The sequence below is a fragment of the Bombina bombina genome, chromosome 4 (genome assembly GCF_027579735.1).
Source record: "Bombina bombina isolate aBomBom1 chromosome 4, aBomBom1.pri, whole genome shotgun sequence".
Taxonomy (NCBI): Eukaryota; Metazoa; Chordata; class Amphibia; order Anura; family Bombinatoridae; genus Bombina; species Bombina bombina.
The window spans coordinates 665,120,298-665,148,133 of record NC_069502.1 but is presented as its reverse complement, the minus strand read 5'-3'; positions in this window follow the sequence as shown (position 1 = coordinate 665,148,133).

Sequence of the window (27,836 nt, the reverse complement as noted above, 5' to 3'; positions counted from 1 at the left end):
TGTTATCTGAAGTACTGTAATCCTATTGTGGCCTGTCAAAGGACATTGTCTCTCTAGCTAAATGTGTGATGGGGGATTTTATGCTTCCCCACCTGGGAGTGCCCTGTGTGCATGTAACCTCAATAAAAAGCAGACTGGGCATCCCAGTCCTGAGTTCTTGGTTGACCCTCAATCGCAGCGTTGACTCGTTTTTGTGGGCAGAAGGGTATCCTAGCTGTACTACAGCTAAGGGGGATTATTCTACATTTGCAAGACTCATATAGAATACTATGGAAAGCAGCTTCTCCCCTCTTCAGCAATAGGGATCCAGGCTACTAAGCGGTCCATCTCTCAGCGAGACTAAGGGTAACCGTAACATTTGGCGGCAGCGGTGGGATTTTCCTGGATTTCCTAGGAGAGGTACAGAACAGATGGAGAGCGCTTACGAAAAATTGAAGCGTACAACCCTAAAGGATTTACTTTAAAGCAGAGGGGGGTACGCCAGCAACCGGCCGAGGAGAGAACTGATCGCAGAATTGACCGAACTGGATCAGAGCTTCACAATGGCGGAAACACCGACCACGATTAGTGACGAAAAACCAGGATTGTTCAGGAGAGGCTCTCACTGTACGGGCCGAACCCCTCCATGGAATTGGTACAGCAGTTGATGGCGGAAGCGGACGAGGATATACGAGAGACTCGAGCCCACAAACTCAACCTAGCGAACGCACACTGCAATGCTGAAGCCCCGTAGGTAATCATCCCTGTCGAAAATGCTGGGAGGCCCAAGATACCCTATGCGGCATTTCGACCCTTCCTAGAGAGCGAGACAGGGATTGATGAATATTTGGCGGACTTCGAAAGGCAATGTGCCCTGCACCAGATTCCCAACAGAGAGTGGCCCACGATATTGTCTGGGAAACTATCCGGGCGAGCCCTGGAAGCCTTTCGTACTCTGGGTGCTGAGGAAGTGACACAGTATGAGCTAGTTAAGGAGACACTGTTGCGACGGTACGCGGTAACTCCGGACACGTATCGCCGACAGTTTCGGGCACGAAAAAGAAGCCTAACGATACCCATATGGAATGGGCGCACCGAATGCGGAGAGCGGCAAATCACTGGATGAGCAGAAGTAAAGCGGTGACTGGTGAGGAAATTTTACAATTGTTTCTCTTAGAACATTTTTATAATGGCATGGAACAGCAAGGGAAGGAATGGCTGCGAGACAGGCGGCCTTCTACCTTAGAAGAAGCAGCCAAATTGGCCGATGAACATTATGACTCCCGTCTTCACGAACCCACGAACTACCGAGCTCCAGCACGGGTCGAACCCAGAGAGGTTTACCGTGCACCCCCTCATGCTGAATTCCGAGCCCCGGTGCCCGCAGGGCCCACCCGACACTCAGGACCACCCAATAACAGCTCTGAGCGTCCCAGACCGACTTGCCACCGATGCAAGCAACCAGGGCATTTCATGGCTAGCTGCCCCCTTAATACGCACCAGACACCCAGGAATTACAATTACCCCTCTGGGTCATATAGTCCAGCCCAGGCCCTCTGTGTTAACCAAGAGGCCCCTATGGAGGAATATTTGGGGCCGCTTCACGAGGCGGACCCTGTATATGCTGCCTCAGATAACCGCCAGCACCATCGGCAGAAGGTATGGCTCGAGGGGCGATCTACCGAGGGATTGAGAGACACAGGGGCTACTATCACGCTGGTACAGAGTCATTTGGTGCCGGAGCACAAGCGATCCAGACAGACTGTGGCCGTTAGAGTGGCGGGGGGGGGATGTGTACAAAATTCCAACAGCTAAAGTGCATCTTGATTGGGGAGCGGGAAAGGGGGCTGTGAACGTGGGCATAATGGATAATTTACCTGCCGAAGTACTACTGGGCAACGATTTGGGCCCCAAGACTTCTGCCTATGCTCCATTATGCAACAACGAGGCGGACCCAGTGACTACATGGGCCCAAGCCCTGACGGAGCGAGAGCTCTCACCAGTGCGGGAGACACAGGTAAGACCTACCCTGACCTTGCCTGACATGTTAGGCCCCATACCCTGGGACACCCCAGATGCTTTTGAGACAGAGTCTAAGACTGACCCGACCTTACAAAAGTACCGGGAACGAGCAGAGACCGGAGGGGGAGGGGCAGATGATGAAACATTCTTATGGGAAAAAGGGAAACTATACCGCTGGACAGAGAAAAGGGGACAGCGTAGGCGACAGCTGGTAGTGCCCCACAAATACCGTCAAGAAATCCATAAGATAGGCCACGACATCCCCTTAGCAGGCCACCTTGCCGTAACCCGTACCCTACACCGCATTACTCACACGTTCTTTTGGCCAGGGGTACACGGTGACGTTAGAACTTACTGTAACACCTGCGATGTGTGTCAACGAGTAGGAAGGCGAGGCGATCACCCTAAAGCCCATCTAGTAAATATGCCCATTGTAGAGGAACCCTTCAGCCGGGTTGCTATTGACCTAGTGGGACCACTGGCTACCCCTAGTCCCTCCGGTAAGTGCTACATTCTTACCGTAGTGGACTACGCTACCAGGTACCCAGAGGCTGTCGCCCTATCCAACATACAAGCGGATACGGTAGCGAATGCACTAGTACAGGTGTTCTCCCGGGTAGGATTTCCAAAAGAAATCCTATCCGACCGAGGCACCCAATTTACGGCTGAATTGACCCAACAACTCTGGTAGGTTTGCAAAATTAAGTCCCTCTTGAGCTCCCCATACCACCCCCAGACGAACGGGCTGTGTGAGAGGTTCAATGGGACCCTCAAGCAAATGCTCAAGACGTTCACTCAGGAATACCGAGACTGGGAACGCTTCCTGCCGCACCTCCTATTTGCTTATTGGGAGGTGCCCCAGGAAATGACAGGGTTCTCTCCCTTCGAGTTGCTCTATGGAAGAAAGGTACGGGGACCCCTAAACCTGAACCGGGAGCACTGGGAGGGAGAGATGGACACTGACGGTGTCCCCATTGTGCCATACGTGCTGGAACTCAGGAACCGAATGGAGCAATTAGCCAAATCCGTGCGGGCTAATCTCCAGTCGACCCAGAGAAGAGAGAAAGTATGGTACGATCGGGGGGCCCGAAAGAGAATCTTCACCATAGGACAAAAGGTGTTAGTACTTAAGCCGGTGAAGACAGACAAATTGCAGGCGTCCTGGCAGGGTCCCTACCAGATCGTAGAGAAAAGGGGAGACACCACTTATGTGATAGCTAGCTGCCACGACAACAATCTTAGAAAGACATTCCATGTAAACATGCTCAAGGAATATTTTGAGCGACCAGAGAACGTGACGGCCGTATGTTGTTCCCCTCAGGAAGACCCCGACAGTCTACCCATTCCAGACCTATTAGAAAAGAGTCTCCCCACAGGTATAGTGGCTCAGGTTCAGATAGGAGACCGACTTAGCCCCACTGAAAGGGAGCAGCTCAACCAACTCCTACAGTCCAAACACCTCACCTTCTCCCCGAAGCCAGGGTACACTACTTTAACGACCCACCAGGTAGATACTCCGGGACAAGCTCCCTTGCGCCAGGCTCCGTACCGAATTCCCGAAGCAGTTAGGACAGGAATGAAGAAGGAGATCAATGAGATGCTCCAACTCAGGGTAATTGAGCCCTCCGATAGTCCCTGGGCCTCCCCAGTTGTCTTGGTGCCCAAGAAAGATGGGACCACCAGGTTCTGCGTAGACTATCTGAGGCTCAATGAAAAAACCGTGACGGACGCTTACCCTATGCCCAGGGTAGACGAGCTACTCGATCGTATAGCCAGGGGAAATTACCTGACCACTATTGACCTCTGCAAAGGTTACTGGCAGATTCCCCTGGCCCTGGAGGCTATCCCCAAGTCGGCATTCGTCACCCCATTCGGCTTATATCAGTTTAGGGTAATGCCGTTTGGTATGAAGAATGCCCCAGCTACATTCCAGCGCTTGGTGGATAGGCTCCTGGATGGCTTCCAGAGTTTTGCTTGCGCCTACCTGGACGACATAGCGATCCACAGTGAGTCCTGGGAGGACCACTTAGCTCACGTAGGAATAGTTCTGGATCAGATCCGGGCTGCTGGCCTGACTCTGAAGCCAGAAAAATGCCACTTTGGGATGGCCGAGGTACAGTACCTGGGTCACCGGGTGGGGTGTGGAAAGCAGCGACCAGAGCCGGCCAAGATAGAAGCTATCACCAATTGGCCCACCCCCATCACTAAGACTCAGGTCCTAGCCTTCCTGGGCATGGCAGGGTACTATAGACGGTTCGTACCAGACTACAGCACACTTGCCAAACCCCTGACTGACGACCAAGAAGAACTTACCTCGACAGGTCCTGTGGTCTCCCCACTGTGAAACGGCTTTCCAGGCTCTCAAAAATGCTCTAATTAACGCTCCTGTCTTGGCGGCCCCAGCCCTTAACAAACGTTTTATCGTCCATACAGATGCTTCCATGTTCGGGCTGGGAGCCGTCCTCAGCCAAGTAGGCGAAGATGGAGGGGAGCATCCAGTTGCCTACATCAGCCGGAAGCTCCTGCTCCGCGAAGTCAGCTATTCAGCGGTCGAAAAGGAGTGTTTGGCTTTGGTGTGGGCATTAAAGAAATTGACTCCCTATTTATATGTGCAGGAGTTCACTCTGGTCACCGACCATAACCAGTTGGTGTGGCTGAACCGGGTCTCTGGAGATAACGGCAGGCTATTACGTTGGGGTTTATCGTTGCAACTCTTCAATTTCACCATTACTTACAGACCTGGGAAACAGAATGGCAACGCCGACGGGTTGTCCAGACAAACCGACCTCAGCCCCGCATAACCAGCGGTCTGGACAGCCATAGGCCTAGATTTAGAGTTCGGCGGTAGCCGTCAAAACCAGCGTTAGAGGCTCCTAACGCTGGTTTTGGGCGCCCGCTGGTATTTGGAGTCAGTGATTAAAGGGTCTAACGCTCACTTTACAGCCGCGACTTTTCCATACCGCAGATCCCCCTACGCCATTTGCGTAGCCTATCTTTTCAATGGGATCTTTCTAACGCTGGTATTTAGAGTCGTTTCTGCAGTGAGCGTTAGAGCTCTAACGACAAGATTCCAGCCGCCTGAAAATAGCAGGAGTTAAGAGCTTTCTGGCTAACGCCGGTTTATAAAGCTCTTAACTACTGTACCCTAAAGTACACTAACACCCATAAACTACCTATGTACCCCTAAACCGAGGTCCCCCCACATCGCCGCCACTCGATTAAAATTTTTAACCCCTAATCTTCCGACCGCCACCTACGTTATACTTATGTACCCCTAATCTGCTGCCCCTAACCCCGCCGACCCCTATATTATATTTATTAACCCCTAACTTGCCCCCCACAACGTCGCCGCCAGCTACTTAAAATAATTAACCCCTAATCTTCCGACCGCAAATCGCCGCAACCTACGTTATCCCTATGTACCCCTAATCTGCTGCCCCTAACATCGCCGACCCATATGTTATATTTATTAACCCCTAATCTGCCCCCCACAACGTCGCCGACACCTGCCTACACTTATTAACCCCTAATCTGCCGAGCGGACCTGAGCGCTACTATAATAAAGTTATTAACCCCTAATCCGCCTCACTAACCCTATCATAAATAGTATTAACCCCTAATCTGCCCTCCCTAACATCGCCGACACCTACCTTCAATTATTAACCCCTAATCTGCCGACCGGAGCTCACCGCTATTCTAATAAATGTATTAACCCCTAAAGCTAAGTCTAACCCTAACACTAACACCCCCCTAAGTTAAATATAATTTTTATCTAACGAAATAAATTAACTCTTATTAAATAAAAGATTCCTATTTAAAGCTAAATACTTACCTGTAAAATAAATCCTAATATAGCTACAATATAAATTATAATTATATTATAGCTATTTTAGGATTAATATTTATTTTACAGGTAACTTTGTATTTATTTTAACCAGGTACAATAGCTATTAAATAGTTAAGAACTATTTAATAGTTACCTAGTTAAAATAATTACAAATTTACCTGTAAAATAAATCCTAACCTAAGATATAATTAAACCTAACACTACCCTATCAATAAAATAATTAAATAAACTACCTACAATTACCTACAATTAACCTAACACTACACTATCAATAAATTAATTAAACACAATTGCTACAAATAAATACAATTAAATAAACTATCTAAAGTACAAAAAATAAAAAAGAACTAAGTTACAGAAAATAAAAAAATATTTACAAACATAAGAAAAATATTACAACAATTTTAAACTAATTACACCTACTCTAAGCCCCCTAATAAAATAACAAAGACCCCCAAAATAAAAAATTCCCTACCCTATTCTAAAATACAAATATTACAAGCTCTTTTACCTTACCAGCCCTGAACAGGGCCCTTTGCGGGGCATGCCCCAAGAATTTCAGCTCTTTTGCCTGTAAAAAAAAACATACAATACCCCCCCCCCCAACATTACAACCCACCACCCACATACCCCTAATCTAACCCAAACCCCCTTAAATAAACCTAACACTAATCCCCTGAAGATCTTCCTACCTTGTCTTCACCATACCAGGTTCACCGATCCGTCCTGGCTCCAAGATCTTCATCCAACCCAAGCGGGGGTTGGCGATCCATAATCCGGTGCTCCAAAGTCTTCCTCCTATCCGGCAAGAAGAGGACATCCGGACCGGCAAACATCTTCTCCAAGCGGCATCTTCTATGTTCTTCCATCCGATGACGACCGGCTCCATCTTGAAGACCTCCAGCGCGGATCCATCCTCTTCTTCCGACGACTAGACGACGAATGACGGTTCCTTTAAGGGACGTCATCCAAGATGGCGTCCCTCGAATTCCGATTGGCTGATAGGATTCTATCAGCCAATCGGAATTAAGGTAGGAATTTTCTGATTGGCTGATGGAATCAGCCAATCAGAATCAAGTTCAATCCGATTGGCTGATCCAATCAGCCAATCAGATTGAGCTCGCATTCTATTGGCTGATCGGAACAGCCAATAGAATGCGAGCTCAATCTGATTGGCTGATTGGATCAGCCAATCGGATTGAACTTGATTCTGATTGGCTGATTCCATCAGCCAATCAGAAAATTCCTACCTTAATTCCGATTGGCTGATAGAATCCTATCAGCCAATCGGAATTCGAGGGACGCCATCTTGGATGACGTCCCTTAAAGGAACCGTCATTCGTCGTCTAGTCGTCGGAAGAAGAGGATGGATCCGCGCTGGAGGTCTTCAAGATGGAGCCGGTCGTCATCGGATGGAAGAACATAGAAGATGCCGCTTGGAGAAGATGTTTGCCGGTCCGGATGTCCTCTTCTTGCCGGATAGGAGGAAGACTTTGGAGCACCGGATTATGGATCGCCAACCCCCGCTTGGGTTGGATGAAGATCTTGGAGCCAGGACGGATCGGTGAACCTGGTATGGTGAAGACAAGGTAGGAAGATCTTCAGGGGATTAGTGTTAGGTTTATTTAAGGGGGTTTGGGTTAGATTAGGGGTATGTGGGTGGTGGGTTGTAATGTTGGGGGGGGGGGTATTGTATGTTTTTTTTTACAGGCAAAAGAGCTGAAATTCTTGGGGCATGCCCCGCAAAGGGCCCTGTTCAGGGCTGGTAAGGTAAAAGAGCTTGTAATATTTGTATTTTAGAATAGGGTAGGGAATTTTTTATTTTGGGGGTCTTTGTTATTTTATTAGGGGGCTTAGAGTAGGTGTAATTAGTTTAAAATTGTTGTAATATTTTTCTTATGTTTGTAAATATTTTTTTATTTTCTGTAACTTAGTTCTTTTTTATTTTTTGTACTTTAGTTAGTTTATTTAATTGTATTTATTTGTAGCAATTGTGTTTAATTAATTTATTGATAGTGTAGTGTTAGGTTAATTGTAGGTAATTGTAGGTAGTTTATTTAATTATTTTATTGATAGGGTAGTGTTAGGTTTAATTATATCTTAGGTTAGGATTTATTTTACAGGTAAATTTGTAATTATTTTAACTAGGTAACTATTAAATAGTTCTTAACTATTTAATAGCTATTGTACCTGGTTAAAATAAATACAAAGTTACCTGTAAAATAAATATTAATCCTAAAATAGCTATAATATAAATGTAATTTATATTGTAGCTATATTAGGATTTATTTTACAGGTAAGTATTTAGCTTTAAATAGGAATCTTTTATTTAATAAGAGTTAATTTATTTCGTTAGATAAAAATTATATTTAACTTAGGGGGGTGTTAGTGTTAGGGTTAGACTTAGCTTTAGGGGTTAATACATTTATTAGAATAGCGGTGAGCTCCGGTCGGCAGATTAGGGGTTAATAATTGAAGGTAGGTGTCGGCGATGTTAGGGAGGGCAGATTAGGGGTTAATACTATTTATGATAGGGTTAGTGAGGCGGATTAGGGGTTAATACATTTATTATAGTAGCGCTCAGGTCCGCTCGGCAGATTAGGGGTTAATAAGTGTAGGTAGGTGTCGGCGACGTTGTGGGGGGCAGATTAGGGGTTAATAAATATAACATAGGGGTCGGCGATGTTAGGGCAGCAGATTAGGGGTACATAGGGATAACGTAGGTGGCGGCGGTTTACGGAGCGGCAGATTAGGGGTTAAAAGTGTAATGCAGGGGTCAGCGATAGCGGGGGCGGCAGATTAGGGGTTAATAATTGTAAGGTTAGGGGTGTTTAGACTCGGGGTACATGTTAGGGTGTTAGGTGCAGACGTAGGAAGTGTTTCCCCATAGGAAACAATGGGGCTGCGTTAGGAGCTGAACGCTGCTTTTTTGCAGGTGTTAGGTTTTTTTTCAGCTCAAACAGCCCCATTGTTTCCTATGGGAGAATCGTGCACGAGCACGTTTTTGAGGCCGGCCGTGTCCGTAAGCAACTCTGGTATCGAGAGTTGCATTTGCGGTAAAAATGCTCTACGCTCCTTTTTTGGAGCCTAACGCAGCATTTGTTTGAACTCTCGATACCAGAGTTAAATTTATGGTGCGGCCAGAAAAAAACCCGCGGAGCGTTAACAGCCCTTTTACCGCCGAACTCTAAATCTAGGCCTTAGTCTGCCCCAAAAAGGGGTCAAACCGTGTCTGCCAGAGTGTTCCACAGAAAGGGAGCACTGTTACAGAAGCATTAGTTATTTTGTTGTGAAGAGCTTATTTCCCAGCAGCAATGCCTGAACCAGCCAAGCCAGCGCCTAAGAAGGGCTCCAAGAAAACCGTAACAAGTATCATTTCATAAAGAGTTAACTTTTTTTCAGCTTTTAGAAACTATTTTCTAAATACAAGTTTGCTGGCCTCAGCTCTAATTAAGTTTAGTGATAAAACATTCCCATTGTCTAATCACCTCCGGAGTCAGACTGCTAATTGATAAGATGGACTGCATTGGTTTTTTTTGTGTAACTTGTTATCTGAAGTACTGTAATCCTATTGTGGCCTGTCAAAGGACATTGTCTCTCTATCTAAATGTGTGATGGGGGATTTTATGCTTCCCCCCCTGGGAGTGCCCTGTGTGCATGTAACCTCAATAAAAAGCAGGCTGGGCATTCCAGTCCTGAGTTCTTGGTTGACCCTCAATCGCAGCATTGACTCGTTTTTGTGGGCAGAAGGGTATCCTAGCTGTACTACAGCTAAGGGGGATTATTCTACATTTGCAAGACTCATATAGAATACTGTGGAAAGCAGCTTCTCCCCTCTTCAGCAATAGGGATCCAGGCTACTAAGCGGTCCATCTCTCAGCGAGACTAAGGGTAACCATAACACCCAGTACTTAAAATTCTGCATATTTCCTTAATGTATTTCTTTAAAATGAGAATATAAATTAGTTTCTGTGGATTCATGTTCTATTTTAAGAATGTGTTCACGTATCCTATCTCGTTTGACCGAAATAGAATAAGTTACATGAACATTGAATACAGTATATTATATTTTTGTCTGAACATCTAATCAATTGGTTCATGCTGATGACATAATCAGTATTAAGTGGCTTTATTTTTTTCATTTTGGTGCTGAATTTACATGATTTACATGTATTACATGGATAGAAACCAATTAGTTCCTTTCCATTAATGTCTTTGTCAATTTGTGATCTATTCTCTTTATATTCACTCGGGGACAGTATACTTTTGAGGATTTTTGCCCTTCTAAAGATGATCTCTGACTGATTTTTAACTTTATTTCCTAATATGTGATCTTGTTTGATCAGGTGCCAGTGTCTTTTAAGGATTTTTTTAATTTCAAAATTTTGCGAACTAAAGTCAGTAATGAATGGAATGAAGAGGACATCATGATTTTGTATATTAGTGACTTTTTGTCTGTTTTTGGGTTTCAAGAGTATCTCTCTATCTATCTTCCCAATTTCTTGTTGTGTTTTTTCTATTGTTTTAAGATCATAACCTTTTTCTACAAATCTTATGGTGAGAATTTGGGACTGTAATAGATAACTATCTATTGAGGAGCAATTTTTTTTAATCCTCATGAATTGGCCTTTTAGGATATTAGATTTCCATTTACCTAAATGGCAACTCTCAAAGTGTATATAGTTATTAGCATCAATTATTTTAAAATATGTTCTAGTGTGTATTTGATTTTCAATGAATATCAATTCTATTTTAAAAAAATGAATTTTGTTACTGCTATATTCGTGAGTGAAAGATATACCCATTTCATTGGTATTCATATCTACCATAAAGGCATAGATAATAAAGATATGGTGTGTAGTAACACACCAATCCTCCAGGGGGCACTCTTAATATAAATATTACACAAATTACATAAAATCACACATCAAATTGTCTATAACAGATAAACTAATATAAAACAAATAGAAAACAGGAAAGGAATTTAATCCTTTAACTACTGAATAATAGTCCATACAACCAATAATGTCCATAAGACGATAAGTAACTCCAAACAATAGCACAAGTCAGCTCTCTGTCATAGGACGGTCAATATCCTGATGTAAACGATGGATCTAGAAAAGAAGAACACAGAGGCACCCAATGGCCTAATACCACAAAGACCACAGTATAAAAAAGAATAGCAAAAGGACTACTCACAAACGACTTGCACCTTGAGGTGCAAAAAAGCAGACTGGAACCTCACAGTTGCTTAGCAAAATGGATGAATACAGCCGGATATCCAGGATTGATTCCACACCTGTAGGGTTCAGCAGTATCTTTTGCTTTCACTTTCGGTTCCTCGGATCACATTACTGACAGAACAACACAGATACGGCTCCGGTAAGGCGGCTGTCACGGAAACATCTGAACTGATCACATGCGAAAACCCCAGAAACTAGACAAGACAGACAATGAAGATATCATCTATGTACCTACAAAAGTGCACAAGGTTCGCTCCTCAGGGACTTTCAGCAATGTTTTCTTCTTCAAAGTGTCCCATAAACAGATTAGCATAGCTGGGGGCGAACCTTGTGCCCATTGCAGTACCTTTAGGTTGTAAAAATAATTCTTCATTAAAAAGAAAGCTGTTGTTATGAAGAATGAAATTGATACACTCTAGTATAAAATTGTTTTGAAGTAGGCGGTCTTTGTCTTTATCTAGATAAGTTTTTACAGCTTTTTGTCGTATATGATGTGAGATATTAGTCTATAGTGAATTAACATCACATGTTACTAGGACATAGTTATCGTGCCAGTCTAAATTTTTAATCTGATTTAGAAAAAGGCTATCCAGAACATATAAATAGAGGAAGGATATTTGAAGGCAAGATCCCTCGATAGGGAAAACAATTATAAATCCAGAATATACAAATATTCAGACGAAGGAATCTAATACAACTAAACAGAAAATGTATTTTATTACAAATTCTAATTCTAATCATAGAATAATAAAAAAAAAGATTATCAACAAACATTGGTACCTACTCCAAAAAGTCCCCATCCTCAAAACATAATAGACGACAAACCCACAACTACATTTAGAAGGGCACCCACGATCAAACAAAAACTAGAACCTCCTAAAATAGTGATAACTAAGAAAATTCAGAAAGGAAAATCAATCAGTAATAAAAAATACACTACTAAAGGTGCTTATAGATGTAGGGTTAAGAGGTGCAATATGTGTAAATATATTTCTCATGGAGCAACAAGTTTTATTTTAAATTCTACAGATCGCACTTACCCCATCCAAGAGAGGCTAGATTGTAGCTCTATTTTTGTCATTTATATATTAACATACAAATTTTGGACCCAATATTTGGGTTGTACAATTATAAAAGTCCAAAGAAGATGGTGTGAACATTATATTAGAACATGTTAGAACTAGTTATTTTATCACAATCTCATATTTAACATTAACACCCCTTTGAGTTAGAAGACAACAAGTACCCATTTAGATTACACTTAGTTTTACTATACACATTCATCACTCTGAACATGATTAAAATGTACTTATAATCGTATTCTACATAATGCACAAATGCATATAGAGCAACCTCTATTCTATATAAAGGTTTATATTTTAGGTTTTTCATGCATACCATTCAAGTACATATGAGAGACAATATCTGTTATGCTTTTTTTTACAAATTCTTACACTTGCATGAATTAGTGTTAAATATTACAATTTTGTATACATTTTTGGCATTATTATCGTAATGCACAAGGGACTGTAAAATGAAATCAACATCAGATATGCTAGTTTAGAAAAACATCAATATGCGATAGACGCATTATATATCGCTGCTATTGGAAGGTTTGGGAAATCTCCTTTGTTCCCATATCGGTGACGTCTTTTGTGACGTTTGCAGACACGATCCTCCAATATGGTCAGCTGACCAATTTCACACCTTGCGGTCATAGGCAGTTTGAGAAAATCCCTCACTACATCATACTGGAAACGCCCACTGTAATGTTTACGGAAATGATGGTCCATTATCGTTAACTCACTGTTGACAACTGTTTTACGATCAGTCCATACTATTACAGTCTCCCAAATCCACATAAGATCGGACTATAACATGACACCAAGGGACCTACTCTGGACACATTTTTAAATGTTACTAACACGGTGAGTGCCATTATAAAGTACAAAGGGGGAAATCGTGATATGTTTATCTGTACAACAATCAGTCATAACTCTGTATAATCTTCCAGAGTTGTTAAGATGTTTTGATATTATTAATGCGATTGTTTGAAGCTGTTTTTTTATGTATATACAATTTAGGTATAAGGGATAGGTTTATGGTATAGCTATTTTTGTAACAACTATGTTGCGATTGGTGTTCACACGGCTACAACATTTTAAGCCGTATAGAATGCACAAATATACTGTCTATAATTTTATTGCATTATTGTGATATTAATATATTGTACATTTGGCAAATGTGGTTTAGGGGTCTATCATGTGACTGGTACATTTGTGTTATTTTGTTCACAACATTGTTGGAATTATATACATTGGTTTACACTTCCTCTAAAGACATATAATTCTAGAAAATTAACTCCACCTGTTTGGATAGCAAAGGGGTGTGTCAGCCTTAGGGAGGGGATTGGTCAGTTTGAATTTAAAAACCAGAGCTTCCAGTTCAGCAACAGATGCCTGATGAAACAGCTAGCATAGCTGAGAAATGCGTTGTAATCTGTAATTTGCACTGTTTTTATACACTTTGGGTGAATGTTTGCACCCTTAGTTTTTACTCTGTTTTTAATAAACAATATTGAACTTTTTGGAAACCTGAGCTTTTTGTCCTATCCGGCGTTGACACCAGGGAGCTTGTGTGAATTGTTCCTACACCAGGGACCAGTGAGCTGGGACACTGAGAGATCCCAGTCTGCTTTACTCAGCACAAAGGGTGCTGCCACTCTTGTGAGAATAACCTTAATACAAGACATTAAAATATCCCTCTGCAATCATAGTATTACACTAGGAGGCACGCTCTGATTTTTATTTTTTTTCTTCTTATTGAGGTTATTTCCTGCCTCCCTCTAGTCATGGGTGCCATGTTGAAATCTAGATTTCACTAAATTCCTAAATTCAATTGCTGCAATTCTCATTCAGATATCAGGAGTGTAACTTAGGTTCCTAAATGGCAGCACCCAGGGAGGTTCATGAATTGTATTTAGTGTTTAGTGTCCCTTTAAGAAATGTCTCAAATAAAAAGAACAATTGCATTTAAACAGAACATATTTCAGTTATATACTTTTTTATTCAAAGTATTTTAAAGTACTATGATGATGCACTTCTACAGTGACACATATTTACACTTATTTTTTTTATTTTATTACATTTTAAACCCCATTTCTAAGCTACTTAAACGCATAATAATACATTTACATGTTATGCTGCATGACTTTTTTTTATTTATATATTTTATTGATAATCAAAAATGTATTGAACAAAGTGTCATTCCCACTCATAACACTTTATTAATTAATGGAAGTAACTGCTTATTTGTAAATAAACCAACAAAAAATATTTATTAGCACATACAAATTCTTGTTTAATTCCTCAAAGGATTTAATAATTTGTTTCTCTCTGTTTAATAATTGGACTACATTTACCAATCCCAGACTATTCCAGTTGTTGAAAAGCTCAGAGTTTACACCCTCAGAGAAGTCTTGGTTGACAGTAATTGGTACCTACAGGGACATAGCAAATTAAATCTGAATTTTTTTACAAACTTTTTCCCAAGGCCTAATAGGATCTCTTAAAGTGACAGTCTACACCAGAATTTGAATTGTTTTAAAAGATAGATAATCCCTTTATTACCCATTCCCTAGTTCCGCATAACCAACACAGTTATATTAAAGGGAGAGTCTACACCAGAATTTTTATTGTTTTAAAAGATAGATAATCCCTTTATTACCCATTCCCCAGTTTTGCAAAACCAACACATTTATAATAATATACTTTTAACCTCTGTGATTATCTTGTATCTAAGCCTCTGCAAACTGCCCCTTCGTTTCAGTTCTTATGACAGACTTGCAGTTTAGCCAATCAGTGCCTGCTCCCAGATAACTTCACGCGCATGAGCACAGTGTTATCTATATGATAAACATGAACTAACACCCTCTAGTGGTGAAAAACTGTTAAAATGCCTTCTGAAAAGAGGTGGCCTTCAAGGTCTAAGAAATTAGCATATGAACCTCCTAGGTTAAGCTTTCAACTAAGAATACCAAGAGAACAAAAATTCTTCACTGCCACAGTACCAGTCTGAGTATCCTGGTATAAGATAATATCCAAAAAGGAATTAAAGTCAGTGAAGTGTCATGTGTAAATTTTAAGTTGTAACTATTGCTATTAATATAAAAGTAATAAAATTAGTAATTCCCTCAATAGGACCCTGCCATATAAGTAAAATATCATCTATAAACCAATAATATTTTAAAATATTTTGTTTAAAGGGGTTATTATTCCAAACCATGCTGTTTTCAAAATGGGATATAAACAATTTGGCATATGATGGGGCAAAAGTGGTCCCCATCGCAGTCCCCTGTATCTGTTTGTAATACACACCTTCAAACAAAAAATAATTGTGGATTAAAATGAAGTGGATTGCATCAACAATAAATTTGATCTGTTCTCTGGATAATTTACTCTTACTTAACAAATCTTTAATGACAGTACCTAATTCATGTAGTATACTTGTGTATAAAGCAGCTGCATCGCAAGTTACCCATACATAGTCATGTTCCCAAGAAAGCCCTTCCATTTTGTTTATAAAATCTATTGTCCACCCTCTTATTGACCACCAAAGGTTGTAAAAATGAGTCGATATATTTAGATAAATTATCACAGAGAGAGCCTATCCCAGAGAAAATTCGGCCCATCTATCAAGCTCTGAATGGAGCTTGATGCCCCGTGTTACTGGTGAGCCTGAAGGCTCACCAGAAACAGCAGTTATGAAGTCACAAAGACTGCTGATCCATAACCCTGTCCACCTGCTCTGAGCAGGTGGACAGGAATCACAATTCAACCCGATTGAGTACGATCGGGGTGATTGACACCTCCTGCTGGCAGCCCATTGGCCGCGAGTCTGCAGGGGGGGGGCGTTGCACCAGCAGCTCTTGTGAGCTGCTGGTTCAATGTTAAATGAGGAGAGCGTATTGCTCTCTACATTTAGTGAGGTCTTGCAGACCTGATCCGCACTGTCGGATCAGGTCCGCAAGACCTTTGATAAAAAGGGGCCAATGGGTCTACCTGGTGGATTTAATGGATCCTTAAGGACCTTGGGTAAATGATAAAAACAAGCTATTTTGGGTGCAACCTCATATAGAAAAGTATATTCTTCCATATTTAAAATATTCATAGATTTAGCTTCCATTAAAAACCGAAATAATTTTTTTTTGTACTTTTCAGTAGGGTTAAAAGTTAGAGGTAGATATGTACTGCTGTCCTTTTAAAAGGTGGTGAGCGTCACCCAATTAGTCCTTCCTATTTTGAACTACAATTCCTCCCAATATGTCAGCTGCCCTGAAGATAATGTCTGTTGTTTCACTTAGATCCTTCAGGGCCACTCTCTCTCTTCCCTCGACAGGTTATCTTTACAATACATGGATTGAATGTGGGGTATTTTCGATAAAGAGTCAATGTCTTGACAAACTAATCTATTAAATATTTTGATATATTCAGTTTGACTTTGTAAGGGATAGAAGATTGATTTCCGTTTTAAAGAACAATGTTTTATCAGGCAATCTTCCCCATTTTCATATGTAGATATCCCTGACAAGTTCAAATCATCCAAAATATTTTGTGAAGCTGATCTGTAGATCCTCTAGAATCTTTAAGATTTCTACATCTTCACTTGCTAAGTTCCATTCTTGATCCAGATTTTCATTGGTCTTATTTTTTGTGAAATAATGCTTGAGAGTGATTTTCTTTATAAATCGCTGTATATCGATGTATAATTCAAAATAGTTAGGGGGGCTGGTAGGAGCAAAATTAAGACCTTTTATTAGTAATGTAAGCTCATTTTTAGAAAAGGATTTATCTGATAAATTAAAAATAATTTGCATTCCTGCTCTAATTCCATCTCTCTCTTTCTTTTTTCTTGATTTTTCTCCCTCCCTACTTCCTCTAAATCTGCCTTGTCTAGAGGATGCTTTAGATTCCTCTGATGTTGTGGCTTGTATTTCTACGGATTTTTCATATACCCCAACCCTTGTTGTCTCCAGGGGGGAATCCCTAAAAAATAATTCTCACTTTTATTTTGAGTACCTTGAGGGGCTATTTTGAGTGTATTTTGGTGATTGTGATTCCCCCATTTGGGTTTTGCCCCCTGTTGTTGCCAACGTGGGGTTGAGGATATTGATTCAATCCAGAGAATCTGTTCTCCAAAGGAATTTCCTGTCTTGAATTATCTCTCGATTCTCTAAAATTACTAGATGTTGTTAAATTCCCATTATTAGCAGGTCTATTGTGTCCTTTAGAGTTGTTTTTGTTCTTATTATTGTTATTATTGTAATGGTTCTTCTTATTATTGTAATCATTTCTATGTGAAGGAAAGGGAGATTTAGGAGTGGTGGTGTTGGATCCATGGTTTACAACAGGGATTGGATCTTTAACAGATATTATCTTATTAGTAACTAGTTTCTTCTTATATAAAAAAACCCTGATCTGTCCTAAAATCTTCTTAGTCCCTTTGTAGTTTTTTAATTTTATTTGTTTCTAATTCTTTAGCAAAAGTATCAACCCTATTCTGAATATTCACATTCAGTTATTTCCACTGTTGAATGTTTTAAAATGGTTGAACTTTAATGACAAGTGTATCTATTTAAGTTTTTAGAGACTCGTATTTATGCTCCCAATATTTAATTAATACATTGCTTAAGGCTTTTGAACAATTATGTAAGATCTGTTCCCATTCAGACTTGTATTCTACTTCGTCCAGATTAAAAGCAGGGAATTTAAAAATTCTGAGACCCCTAGGGATAACATCATGTAAGATGTAATTGTTTAAAAGCACCAAATCTTGTCATTCTTTGGCATCTTTCATCAGGAGTTTCTCTAAGTCTCTAAATAATTGTATGGGGTCTTCAGAGTTGACGCCCACTATATTGCCTTGTAATAGATTTAAAAAAACGTTGTCTATTTGTTCTTAAATTATTATTTCCAAACATGTTAGGAATAGAGGCTGTTTCTGCCATAGAATCTTAAAGAGAATACTGCAGCTACTTACAGGAAAAACAGAAAATGCAAATAAGAAGATAGTGTATAAGATACACCAAGTAGCGCTGTAAGGGTATTGATTCTATACAATAAATAAATACAGATTCTACAGTGCTGCAGAATCTTTTGGCACTCTACAAATAACCGATAATAATAATAATAATAATAATAATAATAATAATAATAATAATAAATAAAAAACATAATATGGAATTATCTAAAAATAGGTATAAAAACAGATAAATAGGTATAAAAACAGACCAATGGCAAAGATAATATAAAAAGCGTCCTAAATAATATAGGTAGATATAATAAATTCTAAAACAATTCCAGAAAGAAAGAAATAGTCCCAAAACTGGATAAAATGCTGATAGTCAGAGTCTCTTAATACCAGCTATGTATAAAATGGTTAAAAGTACTTGATGAATCAGGTGTAAGTCTCGTTGAGATAAATATTGCTCAAACACTGAACTGTCCTGCTGCTCCTCTTATATGGGTAGTTCCGATAACCCCAAAGCAGACGTATAAAAAAATAGTGGAAAAGGAGAGAAGCGCAGAATATGATTCAAGTGTAGAGCTGATACTTTATTATAGCCACACTCGCTATATATATACTCACAAGACAAACGATAAAAACAGGCACATCACAGAACATATATGAAATCCTCAGCGAAGTACTAGACTCTCAAAGCTCGCTCTGGACTGGATCAATAGTAGCAGATATAATAAGCAAACATTCTGCTTAAATTCTGAAGTAACACTTCACTGCAGTGAGATCCGCTAAGATTATGGAAACAAACACACCTTCGGCTCTAACCAATAGATTACTCACTATGCACACTAGGATCTACAGAAGCCTCACAGGGCCAAAAATAATTCAAACAGCTGATTCTACGTGTTTCGTCCTGATCGAAGGAACTTTCTCAAGAATACTATGCAAATGGCGCTATGTCCCTAATAAAGGGTATCAAATGATTCCAAAAGCTATAACATAATGAGGCAATAGCGGTGTATAAAAATAATACCAGAGACAAGTTTATAGGGAATAGTACAAGTATCACTAGACGTCTCTCATAACTGGTTAAAACCACAACTACGGATCAATAAAAGTGACATGGGGGAAGTGGATACATGAAGATCTAGTGAGAATAATACAGTACAATAAACAAAGAGTAATTACAAATACATAATATATTGGCATAATATAAATACCACAATAAAAAAACAAAAAACAATGAAATAGCAACGCCATAGCACCAATTACTCACAGGCGGATATTAAATATGGCCATAGAAATTAATACATTATAATTACAAGCAATGCTGCATATCTTACAGCGTAATATCAAATGCAAATAAATAAATACAAGTGTATACATAATTAGATACAGGACAATATATATGAATATAGATGCAGCATCAGAAATGAGTTAATTAAAAAATAAAATTCATATACTATACAATATCTGATTGCTAGATCAATGCATATCTAAAAGGTACATGTTAAAAACATACAAAAAGAGAAGAACAGATCACCCAAATTTCATATACCAAATGGATAGATGACTTGTGATATTTCATAGAAAAGCTTGAATATCCAGGCCTATATTTAACTCATTAGGTTCAAGACAATCTAGTGTCTTAATCCAAAAAGTTTCTCTTTGTATGAGTTTTAACAATCTGTTGGTGTCCCATCTATCAGGAGCAACCCATTCTACAATGTTCATAGTAATATCATGTGGATTTTGGTTGTGATGTGAAACATTTTGAAATGATATGGGGCCCGATCCGAAATGCAGCGTCGCCCACAAAAGCCGGCGATGCTGAAATTTGCGCTGGTTTGGTATCCTATATACGGCGTAACCTAGAAGATACGCCCGTATATTTCTGCCGTCGCCCGTAGTTTTTTGGGCCATAGGCAGGTATACCAAACCAGCGCAGTTTGGTATCCAATATACAGCGTAAGGACTTACGTGGCGAAAATTGAGAAATCTTACTCCATTTTCACCTCACCACAAAATGCAGCCGTAGTAAGCCTTACGCTGTCTATTGGAGCCCCGTAACTCCCTAAACTACCTGCTAAATTAAACCTAACACCTAACGCATGCGCAATGTCTATCTACCTGTCAACCGCTATCCCCCGCCGCAATCCCTAATAAAGTTATTAACCCTTAAACCTCCGCTCCCGGACCCCGCCGCAATCCCTAATAAAGTTATTCACCCCTAAACCGCCGCTCCCGGACCCCGCCTCCACCTAATAAAGTTATTAACCCCTAAACCGTCGCTCCTGGACCCCGCCGCCACCTAATAAAGTTATTAACCCCTAAACCGCCGCTCCCGGACCCCGCCGCAAGCTATATTAAATTTCTAACCCCCTAATGTGAGCTCCTACCCCGCCGCCATCTACCTTACCTACCCCCTAAAGTGAGCTCCTACCCCGCCGCCATCTATTTTAAAAATATTAACCCCTAATTTAATCCCCCTACACCACTGCCGCCTATATTAAACACATAAACCCCTAATCTAATCCCCCTACACCGCCGCCAGCTATATTAACTAGATTAACCCCTAATCTAATCCCCCTACACCGCCGCCCCCTATTTTAAATTCATTAACCCCTAATCTAATCCCCCTATACCGCCGCCGCCTATATTAAATTAATTAACCCCTAATCTAATCCCCCTATACCGCCGCCTATATTAAATTAATTAACCCCTAAAATACTAAACTATCCCTACCACTAAACCTAAGTCTAACCCTACAAATAGCCCTGAAAAGGGCTTTTTGCGTGGCATTACCCCAAAGTAAACAGCTCTATTGCCAGCCCTTAAAAGGGCTTTTGGCTTGGCATTGTCACAAAGTAAAGAGCTTTTTTGTATCTAAGCTAAATCCCCCTACACCGCCGCCACCTATAGTAAATGTATTACCCCCTAATCTAATCCCCCTACACCGCCGCCACCTATATTAAATAGATTAACCCCTAATATAATCCCCCTACACCGCCGCCACCTATATTAACTATATTAACCCTAATTATATTAGGGTTAATATAGTTAATATAGTTAGTATATTATATATATTAACTATATTAACCCTAATTATATTAGGGTTAATATAGTTAATATCGTTATTATATTATATATATATATATATATATATTAAGTATAATAACCCTATCTAACTCTAAAATCCCTAACAAAATTCTTATTAAAATAAATCTAATTAATATTAATATTATTAATTAAACTATTCCTATTTAAATCTAAATACTTACCTATAAAATAAACCCTAAGATAGCTACAATGTAAATAATAATTACATTGTAGCTATTTTAGGGTTTATATTTATTTTACAGGTAACTTGGTATTTATTTTAACTAGGTACAATAGCTATTAAATAGTTAATAACTATTTAATAGCTACCTAGTTAAAATAATTACCAATGTACCTGTAAAATAAATCCTAACCTAAGTTACAAATGCACCTACACTATCAATAAATTAAATAAACTACAAATATCTAAACTAAAATACAATTAAATAAACTAAACTAAATTACCAAAAAAAAACAAACACTAAATTACAAAAAATAAAAAAATAATTACAAGATTTTTAAGCTAATTACACCTATTCTAAGCCCCCTAATAAAATAATAAAGCCCCCCAAAATAAAAAAATGTCCCTACCCTATTCTAAATTAAAAAGTTAACAGCTCTTTTGCCTTACCAGCCCTTAAAAGGGCCTTTGCGGGGCATGCCCCAAATAAAACGGCTCTTTTGCCTGTAAAGAAAAAACACAATACCACCCCCCAACATTACAACCCACCACCCACATACCCCTATTCTAAACCCACCCAAACCCCCCTTAAAAAAAACCTTACACTACCCTGTGAAGATCTCCCTACCTTGTCTTCACCCAGCCGGGTCGAACTCTTCATCCAATCCGGGCGATTGTCCAATCAAGCGGCAGTGAAGTCTTCTTCCATCCGGGCGATGTCTTCAATCAATTGACAGTGAAGTCTTCATCCATCCGGGCGATGTCTTCAAGCAAGCGGCAGAGAGTCTTCTTCCATCCGGCGATGTCTTCAAGCAAAGCGGCATCTTCAATCTTCTTTCTTCGCTCCTCCGCTGCGGAGCATCCATCCAGCACGACGACTGAATGCGGAATGAGGTACCTTTAAATGACGTCATCCAAGATGGCGTCCGTCGAATTCCGATTGGCTGATAAGATTCTATCAGCCAATCGGAATTAAGGTAGAAAAATCTGATTGGCTGATTGAATCAGCCAATCAGATTCAAGTTCAATCTGATTGGCTGAATCCTATCAGCCAATTGGAATTCGACGGACGCCATTTAGGATGACGTCATTTAAAGAAACCTCATTCGTCGGGAAGTCGTCGTGCCGGATGGATGCTCCGCGGCGGAGGAGCGAAGAAAGAAGATTGAAGATGCCGCTTTGCTTGAAGACATTGCCGGATGGAAGAAGACTCTCTGCCGCTTGCTTGAAGACATCGCCCGGATGGAAGAAGACTTCACTGCCGCTTGATTGAAGACATCGCCCGGATGGAAGAAGACTTCACTGCCGCTTGATTGGACATCGCCCGGATCGGATGAAGAGTTCGACCCGGCTGGGTGAAGACAAGGTAGGGAGATCTTCAGGGGGGTAGTGTAAGGTTTATTTAAGTGGGGTTTGGGTGGGTTTAGAATAGGGGTATGTGGGTGGTGGGTTGTAATGTTGGGGGGTGGTATTGTGTTTTTTTTTACAGGCAAAAGAGCTGTTTTATTTGGGGCATGCCCCGCAAAAGGCCCTTTTAAAGGCTGGTAAGGCAAAAGAGCTGTTAACTTTTTTAATTTAGAATAGGGTAGGGACATTTTTTTATTTTGGGAGGGCTTTATTATTTTATTAGGGGGCTTAGAATAGGTGTAATTAGCTTAAAAATCTTGTAATTATTTTTTTATTTTTTGTAATTTAGTGTTTGTTTTTTTTGGTAATTTAGTTTAGTTTATTTAATTGTATTTTAGTTTAGATATTTGTAGTTTATTTAATTTATTGATAGTGTAGGTGTATTTGTAACTTAGGTTAGGATTTATTTTACAGGTACATTGGTAATTATTTTAACTAGGTAGCTATTAAATAGTTATTAACTATTTAATAGCTAATGTACCTAGTTAAAATAAATACCAAGTTACCTGTAAAATAAATATAAATCCTAAAATAGCTACTATGTAATTATTAATTACATTGTAGCTATCTTAGGGTTTATTTTATAGGTAAGTATTTAGATTTAAATAGGAATAGTTTAATTAATAATATTAATATTAATTAGATTTATTTTAATAAGAATTAGTTAGGGATGTTAGTGTTAGATAGGGTTATTATACTTAATATATATAATAATGATATTAACTATATTAACCCTAATATAATTAGGGTTAATATAGTTAATATATATATAATATACTAACTATATTAACTATATTAACCCTAATATAATTAGGGTTAATATAGTTAATATAGGTGGTGGCGGTGTAGGGGGATTAGATTAGGGGTTAATCTATTTAATATAGGTGGCGGCGGTGTAGGAGGATTAGATTAGGGGGTAATACATTTATTATAGGTGGCGGCGGTGTAGGGGGATTTAGCTTAGATGCAAAAGAGCTGTTTACTTTGTGACAATGCCCCGCCAAAAGCCCTTTTAAGGGCTGGTAAAAGAGCTGTTTACTTTGGGGTAATGCCACGCAAAAAAGCCCTTTTCAGGGCTATTTGTAGGGTTAGACTTAGGTTTAGTGGTAGGGATAGTTTAGTATTTTAGAGGTTAATTAATTTAATATAGGCGGCGGCGGTATAGGGGGATTAGATTAGGGGTTAATTAATTTAAAATAGGTGGCGGCAGTATAGGGGGATTAGATTAGGGGTTAATGAATTTAAAATAGGGGGCGGCGGTATAGGGGGATTAGATTACGGGTTAATTCATTTAAAATAGGTGGCAGCGGTATAGGGGGATTAGATTAGGGGTTAATGAATTTAAAATAGGTGGCGGCGGTATAGGGGGATTAGATTAGGGGTTAATCTAGTTAATATAGCTGGCGGCGGTGTAGGGGGATTAGATTAGGGGTTAATGTGTTTAATATAGGAAACGGCGGTGTAGGAGGATTCAAATAGGGGTTAATATTTTTTTAAATAGATGGCGGCGGGGTAGGAGCTCACTTTAGGGGGTAGGTAAGATAGATGGTGGCGGGATAGGAGCTCACTTTAAGGGGTAGGTAAGGTAGATAGTGGCGGGGTAGGGGCTCACATTAGGGGGTTATAGATTTAATATAGCTGGCGGCGGGGTCCGGGAGCGGTGGTTTAGGGGTTAATAACTTTATTAGGTGGCGGCGGGGTCCGGGAGCAGTGGTTTAGGGGTTAATACATGTTTTATTGTTAGGATAGTGAGGGGGGATAGCGGATAGAGGGTTAGACGTGTCGGGCTATGTTAGGGAGGCGTGTTAGACAGTGCGGGTGATTTAATAACTTAGTCAGGTTTTGTAGGCGCCGGCAGTTTCTAAAGTGCCGTAAGTCACTGGCGACTCCAGAAATTTGTATTTACGCAGAATTCTGGACATCGCTGGTTTGTCAGACTTACGGCACTTTAGCATCTGATGGTGCCGTATATAGGATAGCTCGAGTTGTGAGCTGAAACTGCAGGCGGCGGGGGTTCCCTCGCTTGCACCGCAAACTACGATCTTTATCGGATCACGCCCATCATACACTGTGTTTTTCAAAGCCTACTTCAATATTTCTAATGTGTTCCCTTAGTCTATATTTGATCTTTCTTTTTGTTCGACCAATATAAATTAAACCACATTTATAAGTTAATTGATACACAACGTAGGTGGTATGTCTATTGCATCTGCTTTTACATTTGTAGGATTTACTTCCATCAAAATTAAAGAACATGGCATTATTCTGTCCTATACAGGGACACATGACACAGTCCTGTTGTTTGCACATATATAAACCTGGGGCCGATCCATACCAACTGACTAGATTTCCAGATTGAGGTGGCTGTTTGAGCTTGGTACAGTTTATAGACGATATTTTACTTATATGGCAGGGTCCTATTGAGGAAACTACTCATTGTATTACTGGCAATATTAATGGCAATAGTTACAACTTAAAATTTACACATGACACTTCACTGACTTCAATTTCTTTTTTGGATCTTATCTTATACCAGGATACTCAGACTGGTACTGTGGCAGTGAAGAATTTTTGGAAACCAACTGATAGAAATAGCCTACTTAGTGCTAGTAGTGGGCATTTGAAACAATGGGAAATCAACATCTCATTGGGACAATATCAAAGGATTACACTCAATTGTATGAATGCAGAGGATTTTAATAGAGAAGCTGACATTTTAACCAATACATTTTTAGAAAAAGAATATAATGTGCAACTTTTAAAAGAGACCCAAAACAAGGTAGCCAGTATGGACAGATCACAACTAATAAAGAATAAGTAAAAAATAATAAACAAGGGAGATGTTCAAAAGATAATAATCCTAAATTCAGTAACCAACATTACAAAATCAAAAACATATTAAATAAACATTGGAATGTTTTAAAATTGGATCCTGTTTTGGGTAAAGTGTTAGGGGATAAATCCAAAGTCATTTTTAGGAAGAATAGAGATATTAAGAATTATATTGCCTCTACCAAGCTCAGACAGCCACCTCAATCTGGAAATCTAGTCAGTTGGTGTGGATTGGCCCCAGGTTTATATCCATGCAAACAGGACTGTGTCATGTGTCCCTGTATAGGACAGAATAATGCCATGTTCTTTAATTTTGATGGAAGTAAATCATATAAATGTAAAAGCAGATGCACTTGTCAAACCACCTACTTTGTGTATCAATTAACTTGTAAATGTGGTTTAATTTATATTGATCAAACAAAAAGGAAGATCAAATATAGACTTAGGGAACACATTAGAAATACTGAAGAAGGTTTTGAAAACCACAGTGTATCATATAATTTAAAATGTTTCACAACCAAAATCCACATGATCTTACTATCAAAATTGTAGAATGGGTTGATCCCAATAGATGGGACACCAACAGATTATTGAAACTCAAACAAAGAGAAACTTTTTGGATTAAGACACTAGATTGTCTTGAACCTAATGGGTTAAATACTGGTCTGGATATTCAAGCTTTTCTATGAAATATCACAATTCATCTATCCATTTGGTATATGAAATTTGGGTGATCTGTTCTTCTCTTTTTGTATGTTTTTAATTTGTGTCTGGTTGTAAGAACACTTAATTAACATGTAAAGCTATAGCATAGAATGTTTTTTAGCCCCAACTAATAACCTGGAATAAGAAATAGTTTTGACTGGTGTTTGGGGAGTAGAAATAGTTGAGTGTAGGTAATGTGTAGTACATATAGTTAAGACACCCATTAATTAATTCTAATGACTGAGTATTTCAGGCATCTGCTATGTATACTAAATGACAAACGTTAAAAAAATTAGATGGGAGATACAGCAAGTTGGTTATATTGGTCTATACTGAGGAAGTTACCAGTACTAACTAAAGTGAGGACTGATGATTACCCAACTATAGATGTTTTAGGAACAGAGAACCAGCTACAAGTTGTGATTGTACATATTAGGGGAAAGGGAGACTAGTACAAGGTAGGCTAAAGATGAAAATGATAAAGTTAGAACTATAACCTCTAGTTTGAAAACAGTGCATTATTTATCTAAGTCTTGCTATCTCGGCCACAGACAGCAAGAAATTGGTTATAAATATCCCCAAGAGAAGCATCCTAAACAATACATGGCTGACTAATGTTTCCACCGGTGGCAGCAAAAGTTATAGTTTACAGTTGTAGCCCATTATATTGATTTTACTGAAGTCACTTATTTTGTTGCTCAACAGTAGAATGTATATCTAGGTATCACTGAGACAATACCAAATGAGCCAAGGCCCTACTACCTAGTGAGCATCCTAGCAAACACTTCTACCCATATACTGAGTAAAATATATACAAAGACAAATAGAGAGAATAGATCTATGGGTTGGTGTCAATATTTCAAGCCTGTAGGTCATCATATATAACATAAAGTGAAAAGAGCAGTTTGAACTAGGTCTTTTATTCACACTGACAATCCCCTCTGTTATGTAGCTATTAGTGCATAAAAGGAATATACCTCATTACCAGGTGAAATACTGCAAGTAAAGTACTGCTGTGTTTTGGGGGCTAGTTACTCTTCACCCCAAACTTACAGGTTAACATTTCCTAAATAGAGTACAAACAGGTGAAATAAACAACATGAAAAAACTGTCAATGAAACTTCTCAGAGAAAACACAACATATTAGACAGTTGTGAAAAACGTATTAGTAAGGTAGCAGTTGATGTCTGATCATATATTAAAGAGTAATCCTAGTCACAGAATATAGATTTCACTTGAGACTCCGTTTGGTAGTATTTCAGTCACATTGGAACATTATACAGGGAGTGCAGAATTATTAGGCAAGTTGTATTTTTGAGGATTAATTTTATTATTGAACAACAACCATGTTCTCAATGAACCCAAAAAACTCATTAATATCAAAGCTGAATAGTTTTGGAAGTAGTTTTTAGTTTGTTTTTAGTTATAGCTATTTTAGGGGGATATCTGTGTGTGCAGGTGACTATTACTGTGCATAATTATTAGGCAACTTAACAAAAAA